General features: G+C 34.0%; 1 protein-coding gene across 5 annotated transcripts in view; it reads left to right on the top strand.

Moving 5' to 3' along the window:
* The window catches only part of LOC107126927 (uncharacterized), a 519804-nt gene that overhangs the window by 88011 nt on the left and 426027 nt on the right, over positions 1-5766 (top strand). The gene's annotated exons all lie outside the window — the stretch shown is intronic.

The following is a 5766-nucleotide window of genomic DNA, read 5'->3' as shown; positions in this document are numbered from 1 at the left end:
GCTGCTCTTCTTACTAAATTTCTTCGTTGTTTTGTTTTTTCTTTTCTGTTTCTTTGTTTTTTTTTTTTTTAACATGTCATTCACATTAACATTTAATGGCTTTATTATTGTTGCTTTAAAATAAATAAGTACATGTTTTGAATATTTCTTAGTTTTAATTTCTAATGTGGCAAATACTAAATGCCATAATCTAAATGACATAGAATGCTCTTTGGAGTTCTCCATTTTTAAGGCCTTAAAGCATCTTGAGACTAAAAGTCAGAAGACTGCTGTCTTAGACTGTATTGATAATGGCAGATAGTCTTTGTTTTAAGTTACCTTTCACAAAAGGATATCAGCCTTATTTTGTTCTAGTGTAAAATTTTTGGCATATTTATACACAAGTTGTATGCATTTCAGATACAGACTGCCACATTAAACGTTTTACCTGTGAGTTTTTTATGCCAAAAGGATGGTTGAAAAAAAGTACAAAGCCTAAAGATGGTCTTAACATCCTGAATTCAGTAATTTTTCCAGATATTCCAGATCTTATCTCTCTCATGGAGCAAGATCATCAGAAATTTATGTATTTGGAGAACACTCTTCAATAGAATTGTCTTTACCAAGTTAATACTTGGATGCCATACTCTCAGATGTACTAAAAACTGCCATACAATCCCTTCCTGTATATATATCACAGCCTTTCCTTAGAAATGCTCTTGAAGAAATTAACCTTTCCCATATTCAGTGATCTCCATATGAAGACAAAATTTCATCTCAGTTTAAGTGTCAGGAAAAGTTATTCTATGGAAGCATAGGTATGTTCTTTTTTTCTTCATGACCTAAAATTTGTATTGTTTTTTGTAAATTAAATGAATTTTATTATAGCAATGACAATCAAGTTTTTGAATTTTTCTGGTATAAGCCAAAATAATGAGTGATTTATCATAAAAACTTTTTATAATTATCATCAACAATTACTGAATTTCCCCTTTAATACTGTTGAAGGTAAAGAATTGTAAACAATGTTATTTTGTTTTATTTTTTCAACTTTTATTTTATGCTCGGGGGTACATGTGCAGGTTTGTTACATGGGTAAATCCCTTGTTACTGAGGTTTGGTGTACAATGACTTCATCACTCAGGTAGTGAGTTTAGTACCTGAGAGGTAGTTTTTTGACCCTCCCCTCCTTCCATCCTTTCCCCTCAAGTAGGCCCTGGTGTCTATTGTTCCCATCTTTGTGTCCATGTATACTCAATGTTTGGCTCCCACTTATAAGTTAGAACATGTAGTATTTGGTTTTCCATTCCTGGGTTAATTTGCTTAGGATAAGGGCCTCCAGCTGTATACATATTGCTGCAAAGAACATGATTTCATTTTTTATGGCTGCATGGCATTCCATGGTGTTTATGTACTGAAGTTTTTTTTAAGTCCAGTCCACTGTTGACTGGCACCTAGGTGGGTTTTTTGCCTTTGCTATTGTGAATAGTGTTGTAATGAACACACAAGTGCAGGTGCCTTTGTGGTAGAATGATTTATATTTCTTTGGGTATATACCTAGTAATGGGATTGCTGAGTCAAATGGTAGTTGTTTTAAGTTCTTTGAGAAATCTGTAAGGTGCTTTCCCCAGTGGCTGAACTAATTTACATTCCCACCACCAGTGTATGAGCATTCCTTTTCTCCACAATCTTGCCAATATCTGTCTCTTTTTGACTTTTTAGTAATAGATGTTTTGACTGATATGAGTTGGTATCTCATTTTGGTTTTGCTTTGCATTTGTCTAATAATTAGTGATGAGCATTTTTTTCATATGCTTATTGGCCACATGAATGACTTCTTTTGAGAAGTGTCTGTTCCACTATGTTGCACCTTTTTTAATGGGATTATTTGTTTTTTGCATGTTGATTTAAGTACCTTGTAGATTCTGAATATTTGACGATTGTTGGATGCATAGTTTGCAAATATTTTCTACCATTCTGTAGGTTCTCTGTTTACTCTGTTAATGTTTTTTTTTGTTTGTTTTGTTTTGTTTTTCTGTGCAGAAGATCTCTAGTTTAATTAAGTCTCACTCTTCTATTTTTCTTTTGGTTGCCATTGCCTTTGGGGACTTCATCATGGAATCTTTGCCAAAGCCTCTGTACAGAATGATATTTTCTAGGTTTTCTTCCTAGTGTTTTTATAGTTTTATGTTTTACATTTAAGTCTTTAATTCATTTGAGTTAATTTTTGTATATAGTGAAAGGAAGGAGTCCAGTTTCAATATTCTGCATATGGCTAGCCAGTTATTCCAGCACCATTTATTAAATAGGAAATTCTTTCCCTATTGCTTGTTATTGTAAACTTCGTTGAAGATCAGATGGTTTTAGGTGTGCAGCTTTATTTCTGTGTTCTCTAACTTGTTCCATCAGTCTATGTGTCTGTTTTTGTATGAGTAGCATGTTGCTTTGGTTACTGTATCCTTGTAGTATAGTTTAAAATCAGGTAGTATGATATATCTGGCCTTGTTCATTTAACTTAAGATGGCTTTATTTGGACTCTTTTTTGATTCCATATGAATTTTAGGATAGTTTTTTCTAAGTCTGTGAAAAATGATGTTGGTAGTTTGATAAGTATAACATTTACTCTTAAATTGATTTGGGCAGTATGGCCACATTAACAATATTGATTCTTCCTATCTATGAGCATGGAATGTGTTTTCCATTTGTTTGTGTCATCTCTGATTTCTTTGAGCAGTGTTTTGTAATCCTAATTGCAGAGATATTTCACCTCCTTGGTTAGATATACTCCTAGATATTTTATTCTTTTTGTGGCTATTGTGAATAGGATTACTTCTTGATTTGGCTCGTAGCTTGGACTTTACTGGTGTATAGAAATGCTACTGATTTTTGTAAACTGATTTTTTTTTTTATGTTAAGCACTTTTTTTTTTTAGATTTTTATTTCTTTAAAAATTTATTTATTTATTATTATTATTATACTTTAAGTTCTAGGGTACATGTGGATAACATGCAGGTTTGTTACATATGTGTACTTGTGCCATGTTGGTGTGCTGCACCCATTAACTCGTCAGCACCCCTCAACTCGTCATTTATATCAGGTATAACTCCCAATGCAATCCCTCCCCCCTCCCCCCTCCCCATGATAGGCCCCGGTGTGTGATGTTCCCCTTCCCGAGTCCAAATGATCTCATTGTTCAGTTCCCACCTATGAGTGAGAACATGCGGTGTTTGGTTTTCTGTTCTTGTGATAGTTTGCTAAGAATGATGGTTTGCTGCTATAAAGACACATGCACACGTATGTTTATTGCAGCACTATTCACAATAGCAAAGACTTGGAATCAACCCAAATGTCCATCAGTGGCAGACTGGATTAAGAAAATGTGGCACGTATACACCATGGAATACTATGCAGCCATAAAAAAGGATGAGTTTGTAAACTGATTTTTTATCCTGAAACTTTACTGAAGTTGTTTGTCAGTTCTAGGAGCCTTTGGGCAGAGACTATGGGGTTTTCTAGATATAAAATCATATTGTCTGCAAACAGAGATAGTTTGACTTCCTCTCTTTTAATTTTTTTTTTTTTCTTTATCTTGCTTGATTGCTGTGGCTAGGACTTTCAGTACTATGTCAAATGGGAGTGGTGAGAGTGGGCATCCTGTCTTGTTCTGGTTATCAAAAGGAGGAATGCTTTCGACTTTGGCCCGTTTGGTATGATGTTGGTTGTGGGTATGTCATAGATGGCTCTTATTATTTTGAGGTATGCCTCTTTGATGACAAGTTTGTTAACATTGAAGGATGACATGAGGGTTTTAACATGAGGAGATGTTGAATTTTATCAAAAGCTTTTTCTCTGTCTTTTGAGATAATCATGTGGATTTTGCTTTTAGTTCTGTTTTTGTGATGAATCACATTTATTGATTTGTGTATATTGAACCAAACTTGCATCCCAAGAATAAAGCCTACTTGATTATGGTGGACTAGCTTTTTGATGTGCTGCTGGATTTGATTTGCTAGTATTTTGTTGAGGAATTTTTAGTCTCTTTTCATCAGGGATATTAACCTGAAATTTTCTTTTTTTATTGTGTCTCCAATATATTTTGGTATCAAGATGATGCTGGCCTCATAGAATGAGTCAGGGAGAAGTCCCTTCTCCTTGATTTTTGGAATAATTTCCAAAAAGTAGGATTGGTACCAGCTCTTCTTTGTAAGTCTGGTGGAATTCAACTGTAAATCCACCTGACCAGTACTTTTTCTGGTCAGGTGGATTTTTAAAATTACTGATTCAGTTTCAGAACTCATTATTGGTCTCTTCTGGATTTCAATTTCTTTTTGGCTCTGTCTGAGGAGTTTGTATGTTTCCAGGAATTTACTCATTTCCTCTAGGTTTTCTAGTTTGTGTGCATACAGGTGTTTATAATGGTTTCTGAGAGATTTTTTTGTTTTTTGTTTTTTGTATTTCTGTGATGGTGGTGGTAATGTCACCTTTGTCATTTCTGATTGTGTTTGAATCTTTTCTCTTTTTTCTTTCTTAATCTAGCTAGCAGTCTGTCTATCTTGTTTATATTTTTAAAGAGCCAATTTTTTGTTTCATCAATCTTTTGTATGGAATCTTGCATCTCAATTTCATTCAGTTAGTCTCTGATTTTAGCTATTTCTTGTCTTCTGCTAGCTTTGGAGTTGGTTTGCCCTTGTTTGTCTAGTACCTCTAGGTGTGATGTTAGGTTATTAATTTGAGATATTTCTAACTTCTTAATGTAGGAATTTAGCACTATAAACTTTCCTCTTAACACTTCTTTTGCTGTGTCCCAGACATTCTGGTATGTTGTGTGTTCATTTTCATTAGTTTCATTTTTTTTTTTTTTTTAAATTTCTACCTTGATTTCATTCCTTATCCAAAAGTCATTCAGGAGCAGATTGTTTAATTTCTATGTAAGTGTGCAGTTTTGAGAGCTTTATTTGTATTGATTTCTATTTTTCATTGTGCTATTGTCCAAGAGTGTGGTTGGTATGAGTTTGTTGTTTTTGAATTTGTTGATAATTGCTTTATGGCCAAGTGTATGGTTGATCTCAGAGTATGGGGCACTTAGAGATGAGAAAATGTATATTCTGTTGTTGGGTAGAGTACTTTGTAGATGCATGTTAGGTCCATATTATCAAGTGTTGAGTTTAGGTCCCAGACATCTTTGCTGTTTTCTGCCTTGATGATATCTGATGCTGTCAGTGGGATGTTGAAGTCTCCCATTCTTATTATATTATGTGGCCATGTACATCTCTTCCTTGATTTCCAGAACTAGTTTAATGAATATGGGTGCTCTAATAATGGGTGAATACATATTTAGGATAGTTAATGTAAAATTTGTGACTGATTTTATTATCTTTTTGTTTATTTTTGAGACAGGCTCTTACTCTGTCACCCAGATTGGGGTACAGTGGCATAATCATAGTTTACTGCAACCTTGAAATCCTGGGCTCAAGGGTTCCTTCTGCCTCAGCCTCCCAAGTAGCTGGGAGTACATGTGCAAGCCACCATGTCTGGCTAATTTGACTGATTTTATTTACCTTTTTGCTTTGACAGCAAGAAAATGCATAGCAAAATTGTAGCCTCAATGTGAAGACTATTGAGAATACTATTTTCTACACAGTTGCATATTATTTCCTTTTTGCTCTTATCCTTTTATTATATCTACATGTTCTCTGTATCTTATTTTAAATTCACTTTATTTTCATATAATATATTTTTTGGGTTTCCCTGAACTTCTTAATGTTTTTACCTGAATTCTGGTAAATA

The sequence above is a fragment of the Macaca fascicularis genome, chromosome 12 (assembly GCF_037993035.2).
Source record: "Macaca fascicularis isolate 582-1 chromosome 12, T2T-MFA8v1.1".
NCBI classification, from domain to species: domain Eukaryota; kingdom Metazoa; phylum Chordata; class Mammalia; order Primates; family Cercopithecidae; genus Macaca; species Macaca fascicularis.
Note: the sequence above shows the minus strand (reverse complement) of the source record. Positions and strands in the feature narration are given on the sequence as shown.